General features: G+C 38.9%; 2 protein-coding genes across 2 annotated transcripts in view; one reads left to right on the plus strand and one right to left on the minus strand.

The window, feature by feature from the left end:
• The window catches only part of LOC307162199 (uncharacterized protein), a 390,774-nt gene that overhangs the window by 312,225 nt on the left and 50,632 nt on the right, over positions 1-27,917 (minus strand). The gene's annotated exons all lie outside the window — the stretch shown is intronic.
• The window catches only part of LOC307163209 (uncharacterized protein), a 325,993-nt gene that overhangs the window by 117,229 nt on the left and 180,847 nt on the right, over positions 1-27,917 (plus strand). The gene's annotated exons all lie outside the window — the stretch shown is intronic.

Below are 27,917 nucleotides of genomic sequence, written 5' to 3' on the forward strand. Positions count from 1 at the left end.
AGCCATTCAGGATCATCAGCAGATCATCTCACTTTATTCTGAGTGTTTGCTGTTAGAAACACATTATTTGAGTCAGGATACATGACAAAAGCCTATAAAACTGCTCAATCCTGGTGAAAAAAAATGCTAAGTATACTTGCAGGCAGATTAATTTAGTACACTTCAAGTGTGTTAATGATTAGTTGACTTGAAGTCAACTAATTTTGTACCAAGTATATTTTAGTTGTAATTAAACTGTAGTAGAGCACAACTTTAAGTACATGTGTGTGCTAAATTGGAACTTAGTATACTTAATCAAGTATACTTAGTATTTTTTACTTTATGTAAAAAGTATACTTTAAGTAATTTGCACTTTAAGTACATCCCTGTAGGGACTAATTACATGCCTGGTTAGTGATATTAAAGTGCACTTTATTTGTGTAACAAGTACATTACAATTTCATAATGAGTGTCTTCAAAACAAACAAGATATATCATAAGTGTATTACATTTGAGTAAAAAGTATATGCTCAATGATACCTTTGGTTTATTCCAAATACTACAAATTGTACACTTTGTCTTTCAATAACAAATGCAGATTAATTTTTAAAAAAATTAAATGGCCTTTAATACTTTCTGAAAGCAATTTATGTCCAAATATAAAGTGAACCCTGGTGGAAAAAAGTAAACTTTATCGTATTTGAAATATATTCCCTTTTTCAATAATACATTGCAAATATACTAACAAAAATTGTACTATCTTTACCTATTTTTACAATACAACTTTTAACACGTTTTAAAATAATTGTACTTTAGTATATTTTCTAAAAATATATTTAAAAACAAGCATACTTTTAACATATTTCTAAAAAGTGCATTATAAGTACATTGGTATTAAAGTTACAATTTTAAGAAATATGCTTAACACAAGCATACTTTTAATACATTTCTAATAAGTGCATGCAAAGAACACATTATCGTTCGGAATCGTAACACATTTAGAAGAATCCAGCAGAAATCCACAAGTATCACTATTTGACCTGGATTTCGCCGACGACATTGCCCTATTTGAAAACACCCTGGACAGAGCACATGAACAACTCACAACAACAGCAAAGTGGGCCAGGAGAGTAGGCCTTGAAGTCAATATAGTAAAAAAGAAGGTAAAACAGAAGCACTGAGTAACCAAGAATATGCTGGTCTGGACATGGCAATACACAATCATCAGCATATAGAGCTAGATGGACAGACCATCAAATGGACCAATAACTTTGACTCCCACATCGCCTCCAGTGAATCCGACATCAAAATACGAAAAGGCCAAGCATGGGGGGCCTTCTGGAATAAGAAGAACATATTTCAGTCAAGAAGTCTTCCAATTAGACTCATGATCAACATATTTGAAGCTGCGTGTGTCTCAATCCTGCTCTAGGAGACCAACTCAACAGTTTTGCCACCAACTGCTACAGAATCATGCTCGGCATAAAGCGTCTGGACAAGAAAAGCAATAAAGAGATTCATGCAAGAGTCATTTTTGTGCTTCACGGACCGTTTATCAGTTTGGACCAATGCAGCGCGAGCCGATCTTGATCAAGCGACACTGCTACTACACAGCGCTAAGAGATCCAGTAAAGAAAGCATTCAAATTCACCACTGAAGTAAAAACATCACAGTGAGATCTAGTGAGAGCATTCACATTTCTCTGTTATTAACGGATCAAACAGCGCTGATGTGGAACCCAGGAAGAAACATTGTGCCATGAATGAACTAGCCAGTGTCCACAGATCAGCAAGATTCATCACGAATTTACTGTAGTAACACTAACTGCAACCATGGAAGTCTGGCAGGAATAGTAGGCTACAATGCATTCAAGTGACGTTACGTCGGTTTTATGTCGACATTATGAAATATAAAAAAATTAATCAAGGACATTTGTCTGGTATTTCTTTCTTTTTGCTGTATTGAAAACTTACCGAACCATGACACCAGTGTTTCGTATCGAACAAACCATGAATTGCCAAGCTACACCCCTATACGAGCTATATATCTTTATAATCATTTAATTGTCTGCTTTTAAATGATCTAATTTAAAACTAAAATAAATGTTCTGTTTAAGTAATCTGTATGAAAAGAGAGAGATGTCAGTCGTTCTCATTACAGCTCGTTATCTGCTAATGTGATCCCGCCACGGAGAGCACGCGCTATTGCAAATGCAAATCATCTGAGGCAATCCATGCAAACGTGTCAACGGCCACATCAAGTCGATAAAACACACCAAGGTTAATCAGATAAGTGTGCTTCACATTGTGACGCAGTGAGGAATAATAATAATTCTGGAAAATGTACCTCAGAAGTGCTGGTTTATTTTTCATTTTGAGGAGCAACGGATCCAGCTGAAGATTGTGAATAGTAAGTGCTTTATTTTTAAGTGCTTTGTTCTAATCGCGATATGGAAAAGTGTATGTTAACCGCAAAAAGACTATTTAAATTTGAATCGCATTTCTGTGTGTGAATGAATGAACAGCTTTTACCAAACTATATTGTATATAGTTTTTTGTATAAGCAATGCATTAAACTGCAAATTAACATTTATATGCCCTAATATATCATAAAAACGATATGTTACTGACGAAATATGAAAGACAACATTTTGGATAGATTCTAAAGTTTTTACTGTAAAATAGACTACTGCCACAAATAAGTTTTTGTTCGCCAATTTCTGCTCATATCAAAATTGGAGAACAATTAAGAAACACTTGATTATTTTCAGAAATATTGTTAATTTTCATTGCTTAAAAATTTGAAGGAATATTCGCTGTGGGTATACCATTGTTCTACTAGCAATTTTTACAAAAAAACAAAACAAGGCCTATTATACAGCTACATGGCAGGGTGAATGCAAATGTTTATCAGAACCTCCTTCGGTAACATGTGGTTCCTTCCCTGCAAGCATCTCCCAATCAGCCTGCAATTTCATGCAAAACAACGTCCCCTGTCACACTGCAAAACAGATAAAGCAGTTCCTTGAAGCTCAGAAAAATGAAATAATGAAATGGCCAGCCCAGAGTCCTGATCTAATCCCGATTGAAAATCTTTGGAAAATCCTTGGCGACAAAGTCTAAGAAACCCACTACAGTTACCGAACTGTGGAAGAGACTGGAAGAAGAGTGGACCAAGATCATACCAGAGCAGTGTGAGAATCTAGTGATGTCCTGTGGCCGCAGATGTGCTCAGGTCATTTAAAGCAAGGGCCTCTACCCTTCCTACTAAATTCTGACTGGTGTAAGCCTCAATTTTTTGCTGTAATGCTTTATTTTGTGCTGCAATGGTTATTGTTCTCTAATTTTGATTAGGGGTGTGCTATAAAATCAATACAGCAATATATCGCGATTTTTATATTCAGGATATATATTCCAGCTCAAAAAATTTATGTTAAAAAAATAAATCATGTTTTAAACGGGGTTTGAACCGGTGTGAACTACAACCTCCATTCCTGTAGATGTTGCAGTACGGCAGCTTTAGTTTCCTTCAACTTGCTGGGTGCCACCATAGAGCGCCACTTTCGGTAGTGAAAGCTGGAAGCGGCATGGCAGACTTAGCCGACAAAATTGCTTCGGCCCCTTCACAATAAAAAGCCAATGTGTGGGTGCACTTCGGTTTTAAAAACAAACCAGGGAGCATGGACTTGGATAAAACGAGCGCAATATGCAAGCTTTGTCACGCTGCTATAAAATATTCAGGTAACACAACCAACTTACGAACGCACCTCGTCAGACGCCATGCAGAAATGACATTGAAAGAGAAGCAACCGAAACCTGGCGACCAGAAGCAGACTACACTGCATAACAAACTTCCATCTAACTCAGCTCGAGCTCTAAAAATAACGGAGTCGTTGGTGTATTTTATTTGTCGTGATTTGCACCCCTACAGTGTCGTTGAAAACCGTGGCTTGAGGTATATGGTAAACACAATGGAGCCACGCTATGTGATCCCAACTCGCAAACATATTACAGAGAAAGCTGTGCCCAGGATGTATGAAGAGGTGAAGCAAGTTGTATATACATCTCTTGGCTCAGCAGAAAGAGTGGCCCTTAAATGCGACGGCTGGACATCGAGGGCGACTGAATCGTATGTTACGATCACGGCGCACCACATCAATGAGGACTGGGAACTGATTTCTCATGTTTTGCAGACAAGGGAAATGCATGAGAGCCATACTGGCAGTAACATCGCCGAGATGTTGAAAGATGCATTAGAGGAATGGGACATAAAAAGCAAGGACACCGCCATCGTCACAGACAACACGTCAAACACGACTGTTGCAGCACAGCTAGCTGGTATGCTACATATTAAATGTTTTGCGCATACATTGAATTTGGCTTCACAGCGCGCACTGCAACTAACACCAGTTGCCCGTTTGCTGGGAAGAGTGAGAATAACCAACTTTTTCAGACGCAGTACCAGAGCTAGCCATGTACTGCGTGAAAAACAAAAACTACTAAATCTGCCTCACCACAATCTGCCCACTGATGTTATGTGGCCACAGCTTTGGATCCGAGATTTAAGGCCCTGCCCTTCCTTTCAGAAGACCAACGCCTGGACATCTATGCTACAATCCTTGCAGAAGCTACAGGGAGCAAAGCATTACAGGTAAGATAAACAATCCCATATACTAAAACATACTGTTGTCAAGATTTATAAACATTTAAAAATAGTCATTCAATTTTTCAGTATTAAAATTACATACCAGTAAAAGATAGGCAAACATCTATAGTAAAGTGTATATAGTATAGTTTGATAAATTGAATTAATTCATTGTACTGGACTTGTTTAATTTGCTTTGCTGTTTATTTAAGCAGAATGAGCTCGGAGTGGACTCAATGGAGACAAGGGAGACAAAGACTCGTGAAATGTGAATGTGGTGCCAGAAGAGGATGAGGATGGCAATCAAGGTCCTGTGCAAAAAGACATTTCTGGTGTACCATCCAAAATATCCAGGCATTCTCTAGCTGAAATATATATATATATATATATATATATATATATATATATATATATATTCTTTTGTCCTTGCATTCTTTCTTGTGGCTCAGTGACACACTTGAATGAAAAGCTCATTATGCGGGTCATTATCATCTTGGGTGTGTACCACATCATTATTCATGATCATTCACGCCCCCACGCATATTGCCTTTCCAAAACAAATGTGTCTTACAAAATTTAAACCAATGTATTGTTTTATGTGAATGATTAGCCAGGATGATTTTCAGATCATTTTGAAGCAAAAACTCTAGGTGACAACATCCATTAGTTAAAAGTCTTGTGGACACATATTTAGTATAAGTTCAAATAGTAGGGCGTGCAGAATTGTGACATCTGTAACTCAAAATCTTCAAATCGCGCAGGATAACATGAATAATCAGGTTTTGTCAAAGCCACAGCAACAAACTATTTTTCTTCAATTGTTTAAAATGATCAAAACCAACTTAAATAAACTAGGGCTGCAACTAATTAATTAAATTAATAATAACAAACACATGTCAGAATAGAAGAGATACTTTCTCATTATGAAAATTTTACGTAATAATGAGATAATTATAACTCAATATCTCATAATAATGTGAAAAATGTGAAGCAGATAGCAAGCAACCACCAAGATGTCCTGTTGCTTATCATGGATGTTAGGAAACTAACTTACACAGGAGAGACTTTAATGCTCAGCACATAAAGATGAACTACTTACTGTGATCTCGGGGTGGTGTGGCGCAATGGATAAGACACATGCCTTTGGTGTGAGAGACCCGGGTTCGAATCCACTGTGAGACACCAATGTGTCCCTGAGCAAGACACTTAACCCCTAGTTGCTCCAGAGGCGTGCGACCTCTGACAAATATAGCAATTGTAAGTCGCTTTGGATAAAAGCGTCAGCTAAATGAATAAATGTAATGTAATGTAAATCTCAGACTGTGACGATCCATGTGGAGAGAGGTTCCTTCAGTTATCTTCTTTACTCACTCGACTGAAAACAGTGGTGATCTGGTTTCTCCACTGCATGGATCTTCATGTGTAGCTTCAATTGTCTTTTAAGGCAGAAAATCTTTCCACACTGATCACACGTGTGCCTCTCATGCGTTTTCAGATTTGCAGACTGACTGAATCTCTTGTCACAACGTGAACACTTGTAAGGTTTTTCTCCAGTGTGTGTTCTCTCATGTGATTTCAGAGTTATTAACTGGCTGAATCTATTGTCACAGTGTGAACACTTGTAAGGTTTTTCTCCAGTGTGAATTCTCTGGTGCAGTTTCAAACTGTTCGCTAAAGTAAAAGTCTTCTCACACTCAAAGCACACGTACTCTTTCACACCAGTGTGAATTTTCTGATGTACTTTTAAATTGCACAGCAGTGAAAAACTCTTTCCACATTCAGAACATGAATGCGGCTTCTCCTTCGTATGAACTGCCAGGTGTCTCCTCAATTGTGATGCCCTAAGAAATGTTTTTCCACATTGATCACAAGTAAACGGCTTCTCTCCGGTGTGGATCCTCGTGTGATTCTTTAGCAGTGATGATTGTGTGAAACTCTTCCCGCACTGATTGCATGCGTAAGGCTTTTCTCCAGTGTGGATCATCATGTGAACATTAAGATTTTGTTTTTGTGTGAAGCTCGTCCCACACTGATCGCATGTGAACAGCTTCTCTCCTGTATGAAATCTCATGTGAATCTCAAGACTTTGTTTGGTCTTGAATCTCTTTTCACACTGATCGCATGTGAACGGCTTCTCTTCAGTATGAACTCTCATATGAACATCAAGACGCGGTTTGGTTGGGAAACTCTTTCCACACTGAGTGCAGGTGAAAGATGTCTTTGAGCGACTCTAAGGTGTTTCTCCAGGTTTGACACGATGTTTCTCCTCCACTTCACTCGGTTCTTCACTCTCCTCCTTCACTTCACTCAGTTCTTCACTTTCCTCCTTCACTTCACTCAGTTCTTCACTCTCCTCCTTCACTTCACTCAGTTCTGCACTATCCTCCTTCACTTCACTCAGTTCTTCACTCTCCTCCTTCATTTCACTCAGTTCTTCACTCTCCTCCTCCACTTCACTCAGTTCTTCACTCTCCTCCTTCACTAAACTCAGTTCTTCGCTCTCCTCCTTCACTTCCATCAGGTCTGACATGAAAGAAAAATATTATTATTCATCCAAATAATACAAAGAGATAAAAAGAAGTGAAAGCACATTAAAGAAGACAACTGCTATAACCGAGTTCAAATTTCAAAGATGGTAAACTATGTATAGAGTAGTTAGATCAAAATAAGCCTAAAATATGAGCTCTCATTAGAGTCACAAATGATTTAATGATATGATATCATCCGATCGTGGTTGTATCTCTCTATTAGTGGTACTCGATCTTAGTGCTGCAGATATACTATTGACCACAACATTCTTTTAAATAGACTTAAAAATTATGTTGGCATTAGTGGAATTGCACTAGCATGGTTTAAATCATATAGGCGGCGAGCTACATAGGCCTACCGTGCACCCCCCCCACCTCCCAACAAAACCATACTTTTTTGAAAGGTCTGGATGTGTAGAATATGAATCTGAATGTTAACATTGAAAATTTTGGGTTGCACTACCTGTTTTAGCCCTGTGAATAGGGAAACCCTAAAAAACGATTTTAAGCGATTTTAACACATCGAGATTGTCCTAGTCAATCAGAACAGCTTTTAGGTGACCCAATACACACTCAAACTTAACATATGATGACTTAGGTCAAATACCTACCATGCTGCTTATTGGTAGGTGTCTAAAATTAACATAGGTAAGGCTTTATGTCGATATAATGAGCCCATTTCAAGGCCACGACCTAGATTCGCCTATCATGCACCCCAACCCCCTCCCCTTAAAAAAAATCATGCTTTTCTGAAAGGTCTGTATGTGTAGAATATGAATCTGAATGTTAACATTGACATTGTTGGGATACACTAACTGTTTTAGCCCTGTGAATAGGGAAACCCTAATAAACGATTTTAACACGTCGAGATTGGCCTAGTCAATCAGAGCAGCTTTTAGGTGACCCAATACTCTTACTACACTAAATTGATAATTACTTTAAATAGTTGTTTTTAATTATTTTTAATTTAATATAGTTAAGGCCTTGTATGGATATAATCGATCAAGGACCATTTCCATAGCATCAGTTAATATGCTAACGTGCTAACATTCCAACATCCCAACATTCAAACTCCTCACCCTCCCCATCTTTATTTAATATAATTGACCCCTCTTACTACATTGATAGTTACTTTAAATAGTTGTTTTTAATTATTTTTAATTTAATATAGTTAAGGCCTTGTATGGATATAAAATAATATCCTTTATAAAATATATTATGGATATAATGCAAGATTAGCCAGAATGAAAGAAATACGTGACAAGAGATTAACTGAACCACTGGAATCTGCTCACAGAATGAATGTAACCTGTGAACTTATACCAGACACCATTACAGAAGGTGATGGATATCACAGAGAATGCTACCAAATATTTGATACAGAAAATAAATACAGTGGGGCAAAAAAGTAATTAGTCAGCCACCAATTGTGCAAGTTCTCCCACTTAAAAAGATGAGAGAGGCATGTAATTTTCATCATAGATACACTTCAACTATGAGAGACAAAATGAGAGAAAAAAAGTCCAGAAAATCACATTGTAGGATTTTTAAAGAATTTATTTGCAAATTATGGTGGAAAATAAGTATTTGGTCAATAACAAAAGTTAATCTCAATACTTTGTTATATACCCTTTGTTGGCAATGACAGAGGTCAAACGTTTTCTGTAAGTCTTCACAAGGTTTTCACACACTGTTGCTGGTATTTTGGCCCATTTCTCCATACAGATCTCCTCAGCAGTGATGTTTTGGGGCAGTCTCTGGGCAACACGGACTTTCAACTCCCTCCAAAGATTTTTTTATGGGGTTGAGATCTGGAGACTGGCTAGGCCACTCCAGGACCTTTAAATGCTTCTTACAAAACCACTCCTTTGTTGCCCGGGCGGTGTGTTTGGGATCATTGTCTTGCTGAAAGACCCAGCCACGTTTCATCTTCAATGCCCTTGATGATGGAAGGATGTTTTCACTCAAAATCTCACGATACATGGCCCCATTCATTCTTTCCTTTACATGGATCAGTCGTCCTGGTACCTTTGCAGAAAAACAGCCCCAAAGCATGATGTTTCCACCCCCATGCTTCACAGTAGGTATGGTGTTCTTTCTCCTCCAAACACGACTTGAGTTTTTACCAAAAAGTTCTATTTTGGTTTCATCTGACCATATGACATTCTCTCAATCCTCTTCTGGATCATCCAAATGCTCTCTAGCAAACTTCAGACTGGCCTGGACATGTACTGGCTTAAGCAGGGGGACACGTCTGGCACTGCAGGATTTGAGTCCCTGGCGGCGTAGTGTGTTACTGATGGTAGCCTTTGTTACTTTGGTCCCAGCTCTCTGCAGGTCATTCACTAGGTCCCCCCGTGTGGTTCTGGAATTTTTGCTCACCGTTCTTGTGATAATTTTGACCCCACGGGGTGAGATCTTGCGTGGAGCCCCAGATCGAGGGAGATTATCAGTGGTCTTGTATGTCTTCCATTTTCTAATATTTGCTCCCACAGTTGATTTCTTCACACCAAGCTGCTTACCTATTGCAGATTCCGTCTTCCCAGCCTGGTGCAGGTCTACAATTTTGTTTCTGGTGTCCTTTGACAGCTCTTTGGTCTTGGCCATAGTGGAGTTTGGAGTGTGACTGTTTGAGGTTGTGGACAGGTGTCTTTTATACTGATAACAAGTTCAAACAGGTGCCATTAATACAGGTAACGAGTGGAGGACAGAGGAGCCTCTTAAAGAAGAAGTTACAGGTCTGTGAGAACCAGAAATCTTGCTTGTTTGTAGGTGACCAAATACTTATTTTACAGAGGAATTTACCAATTAATTCATTAAAAATCCTACTATGTGATTTTCTGGATTTTTTTTCTCATTTTGTCTCTCATAGTTGAAGTGTACCTATGATGAAAATTACAGGCCTCTCTCATCTTTTTAAGTGGGAGAACTTGGACAATTGGTGGCTGACTAAATACTTTTTTGCCCCACTGTACCACAAATCCTGTAGAGTCCAATATACACAAAATTTAGAAAAATTGAGAAGTGCAAGCACAGAAAACAAGGCCAAACAAATCCAAATAGTAGAAGCTCACGGTGAGACATTTGGTGCTGTATCTCGAGTTATTGACAAGGAAATCATCGGCAGCAACAAAATGATGAAATTGACTGATCTGACCAAAATCTACATAGCTCATCTAGGATGCACAAACTTGCCTCAGCACCAAATGCCTCACCGTGAGCTTCTACTAGTTGGATTTGTTTGCTTGCACTTCTCCATTTTTCTAAATTTTGTGTATATTGGACTCTACAGGATTTGTGGTATTTAGCTTCTGTAGCAAATAGATCCTTTCCTCTAATTCTGCGAAGCAAATTTTCATCAAATTTTTGTTCTGCAACTTTGAGGACTGTTCTCCACCCATCACACTCAAACTCTCTTAACCCCTCATTCGTCCATATCCCTTTCTTTTGTACCTTCTTCCGTGTAATTGAGTTGCAGAATATACAGTCAGGTGTGAAGAGCACCTTGTCACCAGTTGAGGCCCTCTGACTTTGCCTTGAACTTGCTGCTAATAGTTCAGGCTTCTGGTCGAGTCTTTTGAGATTCATGGTGAATCTTTGGTAGCATTCTCTGTGATATCCATCACCTTCTGTAATAGTGTCTGGTATAAGTTCACAGGTTACAGTCATTCTGTGAGCAGATTCCAGTGGTTCAGCTAATCTCTTGTCACGTATTTCTTTCATTCTGGCTAATCTTGCATCAGAATCTACGTTTGCCCATAATTGCAAGAGTGGTCTATATACAAGACCAGGGACATGCACAATGCATCTGGACTTTGGTTTTGTCCCATGACATACCCTATGCCTTGAAGGACCTGCAGTCACTTGGCCCACTGACTCATGTCTTTACTCAGGCATAACTGAGCAGTTCAACTATGTTGAAGAAACCAACTACATAACCGACTAGATTATCTATGTGTGTGAGGTGTGTGTGTGTGTGTGTGTGTGTGTGTGTGTGTGTGTGTGTGTGTATAAGCTACTGGACGTCTAAAATTTCCCTTTGGGATGAATAAAGTATATATCTATCAATCTATCAAATGTAATCTAAAATAATTAAAAACAAATATTTAAAGTAAGCATCAATGTAGTGTAGTAAGAGGGGTCAATTATATTAAATTGTAAACTAAAATATTCAAACATCGAGCAATTCAGTGAAACAAATTTCTTGCTGTATAGGCAGAGGATGCAGACTTGGGGTATCTGTCTGTGTGAGTAAGAACAGTCTTTCAGGACAGTCTGCCTGACACAGAGGAAACTGTTAATGAAAATTAAAAAAATATCTTATTTTGTCATTGGATGAACAACCCAGACAGGTTTCTGATTTGTCAATGAAATTACTTCGATGGAAAGGGTAATGAGGGTTGGAATGTTAGCACGTTAGCATATTAACTGATGCTATGGAAATGGTCCTTGATTGATTATATCCATACAAGGCCTTAACCATATTAAATTAAAAATAATTAAAAACAACTATTTAAAGTAATTATCAATTTAGTGTAGTAAGAGTATTGGGTCACCTAAAAGCTGTTCTGATTGACTAGGCCAATCTCGACGTGTTAAAATCGTTTATTAGGGTTTCCCTATTCACAGGGCTAAAACAGTTAGTGTATCCCAACAATGTCAATGTTAACATTCAGATTCATATTCTACACATACAGACCTTTCAGAAAAGCATGATTTTTTTTCAGGGGAGGGGGTTGGGGTGCATGATAGGCGAATCTAGGTCGTGGCCTATACATGAAATGGGCTCATTATATCGACATAAAGCCTTACCTATGTTAATTTTAGACACCTACCAATAAGCAGCATGGTAGGTATTTGACCTAAGTCATCATATGTTAAGTTTGAGTGTGTATTGGGTCACCTAAAAGCTGTTCTGATTGACTAGGACAATCTCGATGTGTTAAAATTGCTTAAAATCGTTTTTTTAGGGTTTCCCTATTCACAGGGCTAAAACAGGTAGTGCAACCCAAAATTTTCAATGTTAACATTCAGATTCATATTCTACACATCCAGACCTTTTAAAAAAGTATGGTTTTGTTGGGAGGTGGGGGGGGTGCACGGTAGGCCTATGTAGCTCGCCGCCTAATACTTATCCGACCGTTATCAGTTTGTAGCAGTAAATGAAGAGATGTCTTATCAATCACAAGTCCAGTATGGCGTACCACAAGGCTCAGTACTAGGACCGTTGCTGTTCACTCTGTACATTCTACTTGAGAGATATCATCATAGACAGTATAAGAAATGGACACAGCACCCCATAGATTTCAACAGAGAAAAGTGAAGTTAATTAGAAGCACTCTCTTCCTGATGGCTGAGCGTACTGCACAGCCTCAAACTTAGCTTGACCACGTAGATGTGATGTGAGCAACCTGTCTGATAGTTGTAAGTCTTCTAGTAGCTGTGCCAAGAGAATCCCTTCCGAATCTTTCAGAGATGGAGAGCGTGAGTAGGAGCTGTCTATGAGCTAGGAGCAGGATCAACTTTATGACTCTTTATGGGCGTCTCCCTTGACTTTATGCCTCCACGTCCCCCCCGACTGCCTGCGAGCTTCTCCTCTTGTCTATACGGTAATGTTTCTACTGTACGACAGAGAGGCATGTGGTTATGACGCAATCATTAGCCTATTTTTATTTATTTAAAAAAAAAAAAATTTACGGCTTCTACGGGGCCATAACGTAAGATACAAGTTAATAGAGCCTTTTATACATTGTCATGTTTATTTAGAAATAAACAATGGACAAAAAGAGTCTTTAAAAGCCTCAGATGTTAAGTTATTCCCTGTCAAAGTGACGTAGAAATTAATGGGAGTCAATGGAATGAGGAATCAGCAGGTTCCCGGGTGCTGGATTACCCTCTTGGATATCATTAGGAAACATGGAATTAGTTTTCACTGTTATGCTGATGATACTCAATTCTATATTTCTTCACGCCCCAACGAAACTTACCAACTCACAAAATTAACGGAATGCATAGCTGATATAAAAAATATTGGACAACTAGTAATTTCCTACTTCTAAATTCTGAAAAAACAGAGATTATAATTATTGGGACAAAAAAACTTCCTCATGTAATAACCTAGAATACTGTCTAACACTTGATGGCTGCTCTGTTAAGTCACGTTAGAAAGTCACGTGTCTGTAAAACCACATTTTTCCATCTTAAAAATATATCTAAGTTACGCCAATTAGTCCAAGCGTTCATGACATAAAGGCTAGATTATTGTAATGCTCTACCGGGTGGTTGCCCTGCACGCTTAATAAACAAATTACAGCTGGTTCAAAAACGCAGCAGCTCGAGTTCTCACTAGAACTAGATTAGCCTGGTTCTGTCAACACTGCATTGGCTCCCTATTAAACATCGCATAAATTTTAAAATATTGCTGATTACTTACAAAGCACTAAATGGTTTAGCTCCGCAGTACTTGAGCGAGCTCTTAACGCATTATAGTCCTTCACGTCTATTGCGATCACAAAATTCTGGACAGTTGATAATACCTAGAATATCAAAATCGACTGCTGGCGGTAGATCCTTTTCCTATTTAGCACCAAAACTTTGGAACAGTCTTCCTAACATTGTCCGGTAAACAGACACACTCTGTCGGTTCAAAGCTAGACTAAAAACACATCTCTTTGACCTAGCTTTCACATAACACATTATAGACTTCTATAATTCAATGTTAGGCTGCATAGATTAGGTCAGCCGGAACCGGGAACACTTCCCATAAATCCTGATGTACTAGTTACATAAGAAGAATGGCTTCTACGCTAATATTAGTCTCTCTGTTTATCCCGAGGTTTACCGCAGTCCGCCGGATCCAGGCCATATCCAGATCTGATGAGGGACCTGCTCCTGGACGTGACAACAGTGCAGTTCTGAAGTGTCAACTAGGCTCTTCCCTGTGAAGGCCTCCCTCCACTCCCTTTATGTCTCTACAGATAAAGCGCTGTCGGGATAATTCCGGTTCATTTGGCTACGTAGAAGCGATAAAAATTCTGTATTATAAATTTTAAGGCCAGATAACTAGTATGTTGAGAGTTGATTTGTAGGGAAAGAGCACATATATTCAAACGAGCATATCTTTAAACTTAATTCTTAATATGCATGTGCACGCCATTAGCGATCTCACAGGTTCGCGTTTAAAGTCTGTGTAGAGAGAACTTTTAAGAGAGAAGAGTTTCCTGTTAAAACGGTGAGCCAAAACAATCTCTGTTACTGTAATTTTCTATTATCAGTGTAAAGCCGCTTTGGAACAATCTACATTGTTAAAAGCGCTATATAAATGAAGATGACTTGACATGAATGCAACTGCGAATTTTATCGTTGAGCTTGTTCTTTTTTAACAGGCTCTAAGGAAGGAAAATGCCCTTAACATGAAACTTTGCGTGTCTGTATATAGTTTTTCTCCCATAGAGCCTATCATAAAGAAAAAGCTTAACGTTAATGCAGTAAGACAGTGATATAATAACTCAGTCGCCTATAAACCTTATTGAACATGCAACGCACTATTGCACGTTGAGTGTTTTACAAAGGTTTTCTATGGGTGTTGTTCATGATCTGATTTAATCTGTTAGCCTCTACAAAGTATGCTTTATTAATAAGATAAGGCTATATTGTGTACTAAATTTGGTGCTTCGATGTCTCTTTGTTAATCCACGTTCAGAGTCTTAAGGGATACTTCACTGATTTTTCATATTAAACTATGTTATTCCCTTAACTAAGACGAGTTGATGCATACCTCTCTCGTCTCAGTGCGTGCACTCAATCGCTCTGGCGCGGGGGGACACTTTTATAGCACTTAGCTTAGCCCAGTTCATTCATTAGGATCCAGACAGAGATGAAGCTAGAAGCGACCAAACACCTCCACGTTTTCCCTATTTAAATACAGTTACACAAGTAGTTACATGACCAAGTATGGTGACACACAATAAAACGTGGCACTTTTCTAAGCGGGGAAAAAGGATAACTATAATATATGGCGGAATAGCACTTGGGACTCGGGAGCACTTCGACTCGGCACAGTAAAAAGTCACGTTGGTTCTAATGACAGAAGTAAGAGACAGGACAGGAAGACAGGGGATTGAGGAAAAAAAAATACAGCATTGACATGAGGAGAGGTGAGGAGAAAAAAAAGGCAACCCCCAGACTATGCTCCTGTAAGGACTACAGTTTGGGAACAGGAAAAAAACACCTCAGCAACATTAGCACATAATCAGCACACTACACTGCAACATGAACACACAAGACTTGCAACAGGGGAGGGGAGGGGAGGGGAGGGGAGGTAACCCAGCACAGGCAAGCAGCCATCCGGTTCGGCAGCCATTCTCGGCGCTGGCACTTTTGCACAATATTCTAATTTTTCGAGTTTCACCTGTACATCAAGATATATCGTAGATCAAATTGTCTGGCGATGAAGAGAGTAGGCTATTTCAAAATCACTGTATCATAATACCATCGATATGATGGACAAAATTGTATTGTAGTTTCGAGTTTACCAGAGTCCTATGCAATTATTCTAACTTAACAAAATGCTGCAAAGTGTCCTCTTTGGTGTTATGGAAAAGGTCACCCTAATAGTAAAACATATCTGCAACATTTTTTAAGTTCATGAATAATTGTGCTCGCACATGTTTATCATTTTGATACTATATTCATCCCATATTCTCACTCCAAACATGGAGACAATCACAAACGAACACAAAATCGCTCAGGTCTGAATGAACTCAACATATTCTCCTCAGGCTCGCTGCCCACTATTTGTCCGATTACCCACTAAAGTGGGCAAATGACCGGTTGAACCATGCTGAACACTGCCCAGCCCCTGCAATTGCAATGTATTAACTGGATCATCACCATATGTGGTGTATCTTACATGTATCTTTCCCAGAATCCAACCAGCCATTTAATAAGCTCAATAACTTGCCGGTCAATAATCTAGAGTTAAACCATGGGATTTTGTGTACTATGCAAGATTTTACTACTATCTGCCCTGACGTCTTTTTACCACCCCATTAAGATGTAGGCTATTGGTGAATTCATCTCAATCATACCTGATTCATGAATGTAATAAAGTTTGATCTAGGTTACCTAATCTGCCTTTTGTTTTTATAGGTAGTGCTCATGCACCAGGTTTTTCTGGCCTCTGTCTAGTTACGGGCCATTTGCAAGTTAGTTTTCAATTGATTTCTTTTTCTCATTTCATATTGTGAAATACTGGCGTCTGCCACCAGAGAGACGGACGCTGAGGAAAAAGCATTATAAATGTATTTTTATTTGTCGTTTTGGTCTAACATTTAAAAAAAAGAACATGAAAAGTGCTTCTCCACATTTTTTGGAGACAACTGTCTCCATTTGTTTATTATGCAACAAAGATTGCTAAAGTCAACAGATAAAACTAACAGACCTAGCAATACATAATGATGCTGCCATCTTTCTAAAGTAATTTTGTCCTTCTTGTAATTTGGCTCCCCAGACAGCAACATAATGTCGGCTCAGATCCAGCCCACATCTGGTAGCACTAGGTTGCTGTCTGGGTCTAAATCTCAGGTGAAAATGGTCTTTTAGACCCACCTCTACAACATTTTCATCTCCTTACCGTAACATTAAAACTGGATATATTTTAAAAAATTGAAGAGCTGGAAAAAGTGTGAAGGACTTGAAAGTTTTTTTGAAAGAATCAATGTAAGAATTTTGCACTTTGCACTTGAAAGAATTTTACTCTCAAAAGGATGTACGAACCCTGAAATCAATAATGTAAAAACATTTGTCTATTTCTGCCACAATACCATGGTTACACTGAGCATTACTACATTAAATCCACAGTGAATATTTGTGATTTGTGGACTTTGTAACATAAACGACTCTGGGTAAATGCGAATTAGCTCAAGGATATAGGGAATTTTGGAAATATTAATAATCATAACTCATGGTCATAATTATTCAGAAATCGCATGTACATTTACTTTATCAATTATCGAGATTACCTGGTTCTGTAACTGGTCTGGTCATCAATCATTTGTCCAGCGAATAAATGTAAGATTATCACAGTTAAGAAGGGGTATCTATTTACAAACTCCAAGAAAGTTTATCTTCTGGCCACGAACATCAAACTTTCTGAGTTTATTAATTAAAACTACTCAATGTAGTCTATAATATCGAGCTTGTAGCTTAATTAGATCTTTTGTTTCATTGACTTTATAAAAGCGGGCTTTCAAACACAGAGACAGTTAAAGTATACATGGATTTTAATAAATGTAAAAGAGATTATATGAGCTACAAATACAAACGTACGTAAAAATGCAAACAATAAAACAAACAAACTTTTAACCAAACAAGAACATACATGATCAGAATGAATGAAAGAAAGAAAGGAAGAAAGATATAGAGAGAAGGGAAAAGCTAGTAATTATTACATACAGAAACCTGAGAGCCAGACACGTGAAAAGTGTGATGGACTTGAAAGTCCTTGATTAGTGCTTGAATTTTACTCTCAAAAGGATGTACGAACCCTGAAATGAATAATGTAAAAACATTTGTCTATTTCTGCCACAATACCATGGTTACAGTTAGCATTACTACATTAAATCCACAGGGAATATTGGTGATTTGTGGACTTAAAAGCCATATAACTTAAAACTTCATGAACTTGTTTGTTCAAGGCACAATGTTTCTCCTGGTTTCCAAGTCAGTGCCCATGATTTACACACTCTCAACTCATCCTAGGTGTGTATGACATTCTTCTTTTAGATGAATACAATCTGAGTTATATTAAAAAATGTCCTGGCTCTTCAAGACTTTATAATGGATTATAATGAATTTCCATTCACTTGCAGTCTAGATCCCTGTATAGTAGTGCTGCACGATTAATCGTATCGCAATCGCAATCGCGATGTCAAGCCTACGCGATTATATGACGCAAAATGCTGCGATTTTATATTAAATAAACAAATTAGCGCTGTTAACGCACTTAGTAATGCAAATGCTTTTAAACCATTCATGCGCGATAAGACATAAAATAACGAGCTGCCTGTGAATGTCCTCCTGACACACACACACACACACACACACACACAGATAGACGCGCGCCAGTATCAAGTTCTCTTTCGCGGTAGAACGAACAACACACATGTATGCCAAAATGAACGCGCTGCCTGTGAATGTCCTGACTGTGACAGACAGAAAGACTCGCGCTAATATCGTGCGTGCGCACAAAACAGCATGACAGAATACAGTTCTCTTTCGAGCTTGAACGAACAATAACACTCAGTCACAATTATGCCAAAATGTCTTTTTGTCGAGTGTCTTCATAACATAAGAGTAGTCTTATGATGAACATGAAGAGTTGTGATGACTCGTGAACAGAGGTGTCAAAAGTATTCACATTCATTAGTTCTTATTCGATCTACGTCATCAATGTTCGCGGCGGCCATGTTGTTGACATAGAAACCACGGCTACTGTCAGCCTGTCAATTGACCAGCGAGTCAGCGTCGTATTATACATGGCATTATCGCTTTTTTTTTTTTTTTTTTTAACAGCGCGATGGTGTGTTGTGTAATACCCGCTGTTCTAACAACAGCAATAAGTACCCCGGAGTTAGTTTTTATGATATACCGACTGTCAGAAAACGTGAAGGGAAGGAGACAGAGGAGTTGAGCCAGCGCAGGAGAGACTTTCCCCAAAGTCTGTTCCCATCATTTGGATAAATATTAGGTGGGCTACACAAGATAGGCAGTAATTTTTCTCAAGATAAAACCAACTCACCTAATGATAAAAATACAGAGAGAGAGATAATGCGTTTTTTATTATTATTATAATAACTTTATTACATATTTATTATATTTTTACTTATATCATTAAATATAGTACACATATTTAGCAAAATACTCTCTATAACTGTTACCTCTTTTTTTCTAGCCAACTAACTTGCTATAGCCTATATATTATGGTCATTAAACCAAATGTTATGTGACATAATTGTTCTCCAGCTGTTTTATTGACGCCTTTGTTTGATTGATTGGTCTATATTATGTATGAGGAATATATATTTCGATTTCGGTAAGTTATACTGTATCTTTCAACATTGCTCATTCGTGTTTATACTAGCTAACGTTAGATATGATCGATCCACGTGCCGCTAGGGATCTGTCGCATCACATTTACAAGCGCCAAAACGGTATTGTTTGAATTCTGTAATAAAAGTGACAGAACCTGAGAGCAGAGATATATTTTTTTTATAAGTAACTGTCTAGTCTGTCGGCCTCCGTGTCCTCTTTGCTTCGCGATTTTTCTGTGCATGAAAAAATGGATGTGTGGCATGAGAGCGTGTGAAAAAGGTCAATTGCCTGTGTCTCACGGTGAATGCATGAGAGTTGGCAGCTCTGATAAATATCCGGATAAGTTACGGCTGGCAATAAAGACAGATCTTTACTTAAGACTATTGGGTCTATTTGATATGGGTCCACACCAATCAAGCTTATTTTCTCTTGATACCGACGAGATGAAGCCATTAGGCTACTGCTCCGCTCAACTGAAATCTGCGTGCGGCTAAGGGCAGGACAGATGTCATGTCAACAATATGGCCGCGGTTAGCTACTTCCGGTGTTTGCGAATAAGGCCTTTACTCAAGTAGAAGTATAGATACTAGGGTTTAAAAAGACATCTGTAGAAGTTGAAGTATCAACTCAAGCTTTTTACTCAAGTAAAAGTATAAAACTGGTTTCAAAACTACTTAAAGTATAAAAGTAAAAGTAATGTAAGGAAAAAAATGCCATTAAGGACAAAAGCTTAGGCCGCGCCACAGGGGCCTATATAGTGCACTACCCCAGCTCCTCAAAAAAACAAATATTTCTAAAGGCCATATTTGACTATAATTATATTAAAATGTTGATGTTGAAAAATTTGGGATGATGCACTAGGCTACCTGTTTCAGCCGTATATATGACCATAGAAAATTAATTTTCTAAATAAATAAGCTAAATAAGCGAAGGAATCAGGAAATTAATAGGGTAATGTATTAAGGTTTTTAGTCTATAATGACCTTAACAATACGTAAATTAATTAATTCTGTAATGTTACAAATAACTAATAAAGACATGGTGGCAGTTTAACATAGACTTAACTTTACTACGCTCATAGTGCAATGTAATAGTGCAATACTGTCTTGTTCCTTGCTTTTTGAAGAAGCCAAACACATGTCTGCATCTTTCATTAAAGGGATATAGTTCACCCAAAAATGAAAATCATTTACTCACCCTCAAACTGTTTCAATCCTGTATGAATTTCTTTCTTCTGATGAACACAAAAGAAGATATTTTGAAGAATGTCGATAACCAGACAGTGGATGGACCCCATTGATTTCCATAGTAGGAAAAAAAAAATACTATGGAAGTCAATGGCTACAATCAACTGTCTGCTTATCGACATTCTTCAAAATATCTTCTTTTGTGTTCAGCAGAAGAAAGAAACTGGTTTGAAACAACTCGAGAGTGAGTAAATGATGACAGAATTTTCATTTTTAACTAAGTGAACTAATCATTTAACAGAAATTAACTGTTGGCATATGTTTCACATCAGTACTGTCCAGTTTGTCCTGTTGGACACGACACACAGCAATACTGTCAAGTGTCACTTGTGACCATTGCTCTGAGCCATGTTTCAGTGTCCTAAGAGCACTGAAACTTCTTTCAGTCCAGCTGATGAGACTGGGATGATTTGATCAACAGGCCTCTCATTTCAACAAGACCAGCCTTCAACAGACCAAGCCATGTTATTTTTTCATGTTTTATGGGGACTTTCCATAGACATAATGATTTTTATACTGTACAAACAAACTGTGCATTCTGTGTATTCTATTATAGACTAACCTTACCTATCACAGAAAACTGTCTTCATTTTTACATTTTAAAACAAAAGTCTGATTTAAAGCGGTTTTCTGAAAAAAAAAAAAAAAAATCCCCAAAAGGACAAGGATTTCGGATATTGACATCTTTGTGGGGATATTTTGACCCTATAATGTGGAGTTGCACACACACACACACACACTCTCACTCACTCACTCACTCTCTCTCTCTCTCTCTCGCTCACACACACACAACACTCACACTCTCTCTCTCTCGCTCGCTCACACACACACACACACACTAACGATTATGTTAGTGTTATGTTACGATTGTCATTATATTGTAAAACGTCTGTCCCATCAATATTTGACGCGATTTGCCCCGTATTCTTGAACTGTTGATTTCTCCCTCGCTTACCGCATCTAGATTTCCTTAGGACTCGGACGAGTTTTGGCGCTTCGCACAACCAAATGTGACTACAGCCTCTCACAAGTTAGAAAGAAAAGAAAACACAAAGCCAATCAGTTTAGCGATGTGTGTTCAGGAGGCGGGACTCAGATCTATTAACCGTTTGTGTAATTGGCCAATTTTTTTTAACGAGGACAAGCCGGAATGAAAACAAGCCGAAATGAACTAGGAGTAACGAGGCTATTTTTAAAATGTAAGGAGTAGAAAGTACAGATAATTGCGTGAAAATGTAAGGAGTAGAAGTAAAAAGTCGTCTGAAAAATAATTACTCCAGTAAAGTATAGATACCCAAAATTTCTACTTAAGTAATGTAACGAAGTATTTGTACTTCGTTACTTGACACCTCTGCTCGTGAAAGAATGTGAGATCCGCGTCTCTGACAGCGGCTGGTCTTAAAGGGACAGTACACAGTAGCCACTAATTATATCTGTCGCGAAAGTTATTCTTTTTTTTATATTCTTTTTTTTTTCCTTTTTTTTTTTTTTTACCCCTGACATGTATGGTTATATGTACTCTTGTATGTAAATTATGTTTTGTTAAAAAATCTGTCGCTGAAGTTAATCAAAGAACAAAGGGAACAGAGAAAAACACTCACTGCTCTAGACTAAAGAACTTTTTTCTTTAGACTGATTATCACTAATCTGTGTGTGCATTTATTTTCCTTTAGAACCAAGCAAGTTGACTCATGAAACCATTTGTTTATTATATCGCATATCGCAATCGTAATCGCAATATTGACCTCAATTATCGCAATATGACATTTTCCCCAAATCGTGCAGCCCTACTGTATAGTGCTTTATTTCTGCTTTACATGAGCGCCACCTACTGTCAGAGAGCGAATTTGTGTTTTTTGCATTGATTTAAACTAATAGACAAATTAAATATTCCTGTTGGTTGAACACGAGTTAATCGATACCAATCAATCAACAAAGTGTCCTGTACTCACCACACACCGGCTATAGGTGGAGAGGAGAGATTTGGCTATAGAGTGAAGTGTGTCTAACTTACACAGAAGAGACTTTGTTGCTCAGCACATGAAAATAAACTACTTACCGTGATCTCAGACTTGAGGTGATGTGGTTTCTCCACTGTGTGGATCTTCATGTGTCGCTTCAGGTGAGTTTTAAAAGAGAAACGCTTTCCACACTGATCACACGTGTGCGGCTTCTCTCTGCTGTGGATCCTCTCATGTGATTTCAGATGTGATGAGTGACTGAATCTCTTGTCACAGTGTGAACACTTGTAAGGTTTTTCTCCAGTGTGAATTCTCTGGTGCCGTTTTAAATGTTCAGCTGTAGTAAAAGTCTTCTCACACTCAAAGCACATGTACTCTCTCACACCAGTGTGCATTTTCTGATGTCTATGTAAACTATCCAGCAGTGAAAAACTCTTTCCACACACAGAACATGAATGCGGCTTCTCCTTCGTATGAACTCTCAGGTGTTTCTTCAGGTCTGATGCACAGATAAATGTTTTGCCACATTGATCACATGTAAATGGCTTCTCTCCAGTATGGATCTTCATGTGTTCTTTATGGTGTGAAGATTGACTGAAACTTTTCCCACATTGATCACACTTAAACGGCTTCTCTCCTGTATGAACTCTCATGTGAACAACAAGATTATGTTTGCTTGAGAAACTCTTCCCACACTGATCACAGGGGAACGGCTTCTCTCCAGTGTGGATCCTCATGTGATGCTTCAGGTAACTTTTAAAATAGAAACTTGTTCCACACTGATCACACTTGTAAGGTTTTTCTCCAGTGTGGATCCTCTCATGTGTTTTCAGATTTGCTGACTGACTGAATCTCTTGTCACAGTGTGAACACTTGTAAGGTTTTTCTCCAGTGTGAATTCTCTGGTGCTGTTTTAAACAGTTCGCTGTAGTAAAAGTCTTCTCACACTCAAAGCACATGTACTCTCTCACACCTGTGTGGATTTTCTCATGTGCATGTAAAGATTGACGCAGTTAAAAACTCTTTCCACACACAGAACATGAATGCGGCTTCTCCTTCGTATGAACTGTCAGGTGTGTCTTCAGGTCTGATGCCCTAAGAAATGTTTTGCCGCATTGATCACATGTAAATGGCTTCTCTCCAGTATGGATCTTCATGTGTTCTTTATGGTGTGAAGATTGACTGAAACTTTTCCCACATTGATCACACTTAAACGGCTTCTCTCCTGTATGAACTCTCATGTGAACAACAAGATTATGTTTGCTTGAGAAACTCTTCCCACACTGATCACAGGGGAACGGCTTCTCTCCAGTGTGGATCCTCATGTGATGCTTCAGGTAACTTTTAAAATAGAAACTTGTTCCACACTGATCACACTTGTAAGGTTTTTCTCCAGTGTGGATCCTCTCATGTGTTTTCAGATTTGCTGACTGACTGAATCTCTTGTCACAGTGTGAACACTTGTAAGGTTTTTCTCCAGTGTGAATTCTCTGGTGCTGTTTTAAACAGTTCGCTGTAGTAAAAGTCTTCTCACACTCAAAGCACATGTACTCTCTCACACCTGTGTGGATTTTCTCATGTGCATGTAAAGATTGACGCAGTGAAAAACTCTTTCCACACACAGAACATGAATGCGGCTTCTCCTTCGTATGAACTGTCAGGTGTGTCTTCAGGTCTGATGCCCTAAGAAATGTTTTGCCGCATTGATCACATGAGAACGGCTTCTCTCCAGTGTGGATCCTCATGTGTTCTTTATGGTGTGAAGATCGACTGAAACTTTTCCCACATTGATCACACTTAAACGGCTTCTCTCCTGTATGAACTCTCATGTGAATCTCAAGACCATCTTTGCGTGTGAAACTCTTTCCACACTGAGTGCAGGTGAAAAATTTCTTGGCTCTTCTTTTCTTTAAAAATGTATTTTTAATCTTTGAGCGACTCAAAGGTTTTTCTCCAGGATTGACATGATGTTCCTCCTCCACTTCACTCAGTTCTTCACTCTCCTCGCTCTCTTCCATCAGGTCTGACATGAAAGAAAAATTATTAAATTAAATTTTCGGTACATCAAAATAATTCAAAGAGAGAAATATAAAGTGAAAGGACATGAAAGTGTAATGGTAGAAAGTAGACAATTGCTATAAAATATTATGATAATTTGATGCCTTTTTATAAATGTATTATCTGTCCTTGAAAACTTTCCATGAATGAGGTCAATTTATCTTCCAATTATTATTTTTAAAACATTGACACAAATCCCTAGTTGCCGTCTGTAGAAATTTCACATGCTCAAAGTGTAGAGTGTCAACCTTACTGTAAGAAGAATGATGATATTTGACAAATACAACTTTATCAGTTACTTGGTGTAAACTATGTTGAAAATGACTACTGAACCAGATATAAAATAAATGTAAAATAAAACAGATAAAATAGTATTTAGCTTGATCTGATATTGACAATCAATATAAAAATGTCTCAAACCTCCCTTTACTGAACATTTGTTGAAGAAAACCCAGAACATTCTGACCGTTTCATAATTTTACTGTTTATCTAAATGTGATGAAGTGCTTGAATGTTTCTAACATGAATGTTCTTCAGCATCATGAATGAATGAAGAATAAACACCAACCTCTTTGTTCTTCAGGATCTTCAGTGTGTTTCATTCTGCAGGGTTCTGGATCACTCATGTTCTCACTGTCCTCTTTAATAAACTCAGTCTTTGCAGATTTCAGCTCTTCCTGATGCTCTGATGCTCGTCTTCACTTGTAGCTGATGGGAATTTGCAGCATTTATTGGAGAAATGCAGTGGGAGGAGCTGATCTGACCATGTGACTGGTGTGGGAGGAGCTTCATTGCTGATACAATTGGTGTGGGAGGAGCTTCACTGATCTGCCCAAAATCTAAAATATATCACAGGCAGGGCCGTATTAAGACAGTGTGGTGCCCCCAGTGTGTCGCTTTTATTTCGCTTTTCCTTTTTTATTCAAAATATTCACAAACTTGCTTACCATGTCATCAACTAGCCTATCTGATATTCTGATTCTCAAATACGTGTAAGTGAATGTGTTTGGTCGTTTAAAAACCTTTAAATAATATTGAACTAACATGCAGTGGCGTACCGGACACCCCCGCGGTGCGTGGGGGCCCCGCCTCTTTGGAGGGCCCCGCCCAGGCCCTTCTAAAAGGCGTTCACACACCACATAGGATAGAACGTGTTTTTGCTTTGAAAAACTCAAGACGCGGCAAATGAATTTGAGATGAATTTAGAATGCCGTGTCATGCTGGAGAAACGGCATGCAAAGCGTGAAGGTAGTGCAATGATTGAAAAAGTACGTGAAAAACTCTTAATAATGCTAAATAATTTTCTAAAACAGCAATCAGGGAAAATCAATTTTCTCTTACATTTGACTTGTCATTAACACTATAGCCTACAGTGATGCGCGGGTTGATCCGAAATGAGCGTGTGCCTGCGGTCACCCGCGGTTACGAGTCATCCAAAAATATTTTTAATGATATACGGGTCGGGGTCGGTCGGGTCGTTTGAAATAAAGATGCCAATTAAACCTTTGTAATTTATATATTACTTGTCACAAATGAGACTTCCGCGGTTCCTCCTGCTCACCACCAGAGGGAACCCTCTCCTGAATATTAAACCATTTGAACTACATTTCCCACATACCTGGCACTGATTACCTTGCACCTGATCTTCATCAGTGGACTATTTAAGGTGCTCTCAGACTCTGCCTCATTGCGAAGTTTTGTATTTACCCTGGTGATCAACTCTGAGCGTTTCTTCCCGTGTTTTGTCTTCCTGTGGATTACTTTTGGACTGTCTATTCAAATCTTGATTCTTTGCTGCCTGCCCTGGACTATATTCTATACTGGACTGATTTATGTAAGTTTGCTGCCTGCCCTGACCTTATGCCTGTTTCTGGATTACGAGTTGCCTTATCTCTACTGTTGTGTTTGCTGGTGATTGACCCTGATTGTACGACCAAGATTATAATAAAACTGCAAATGGATCCTCACTCTCCTGAAGCTTCATTACAGAAAACTTCGCCAACACACGATCCAGCAGCTCTGGTTCAAATGTCCACGGAGATTTCCACTCAAGCTAACCAACTCGCCATTCATCAACATCAGCTAACCCATTTAACTACAGTAACGGAGGAGCTCGTCAAGACGCTACAGAGTTTGCAAATGTCACTTACAAACCCAGCCCCTTCTCAACCAAACGTGAGTGTGGACGCTTCTCCACCACCTTCATTCACAGTTAACCCACGTCTGGCTCTTCCTGATAAGTTTGATGGTAACCCAACTAAATGTAAGGGATTTCTACTGCAATGTTCATTATTCGTTGATCAACAACAAGCTATGTATAACACCGATGCCAGCAAGATTTCCTTGGTATGCTCACTCCTCACTGGCAAGGCGTTAGAGTGGGTGACGGCGGTTTGGAGAGCAGATGGCACTGCTTTTCCATCGTTTGGCATCTTTCTTCAACGATTCCGGGAAATATTTGAACACCCAGAGGGAGGTATGAGAGCTGATGATCAACTACTCGCGTTGAGCCAGGGCAGGAGTACCGCAGCAGAATATGCTTTGACATTTCGTACTCTAGCAGCACAAACCGACTGGGTGGAGAGCACGCTTAAACTGCTCTTTCGCAAGGGACTCAACTTGGAGTTGCAATCCGAACTGGCCTGCCGAGATGAAGGGAGATCACTGAATCAATTCATCGAGCTAACCATTCAGATTGACAATCTGATTCGTTCACGTCGTCCACTCAGAACGGTACCAACCAGCACACAATATCCAGTTACTCTTTCTCAAACTGAACCCATGCAGCTCGGATATACTCATCTGACTCCGGAAGAAAGAGAACGCCGCATACGTCAACATCTCTGCCTCTATTGCGGTCAACCGGGCCACCTGAGGGCTTCCTGTCCCACAAGACCACCTCTTCGTAACTCCTCTTCGGTGAGTCCTTGTGTTCAAGCACATCACTCCAGTTCTTGTATCAAAGTACCTATAGTATTATCTCTAGAAGACAATCATATATCCACATCAGCTCTATTAGACTCAGGAGCAGCCGGAAACTTTATGTCTCATGAGTTTGCTCAACAACAACAACTCCCACTAATCTCTTGCAACTCTCAATTGGCAGTGGAAGCGCTAGATGGACGGCCTCTCGGTGATGGAAGGGTTCTGCACACCACCGTGGACCTTCAACTACAGACCGGGACCCTTCACACTGAGATAATTCGTTTCTACATCATCACATCACCTCATAACCCGGTTATTCTTGGACTCCCCTGGCTACGTCAACATAATCCCCTCATTTCATGGAAGGAAGGTCGGATCATCAAATGGGACCCGTCATGTCACTCCAACTGTTTAACTGGCAACCCTTCACTCTCCATTCAGACCGTTACGCTAAAGGACGAACCTGTTATTTTCCCCACTCT

This window comes from Squalius cephalus, assembly GCF_949319135.1.
Source record: "Squalius cephalus genome assembly, chromosome: 1".
NCBI classification, from domain to species: Eukaryota; Metazoa; Chordata; class Actinopteri; order Cypriniformes; family Leuciscidae; genus Squalius; species Squalius cephalus.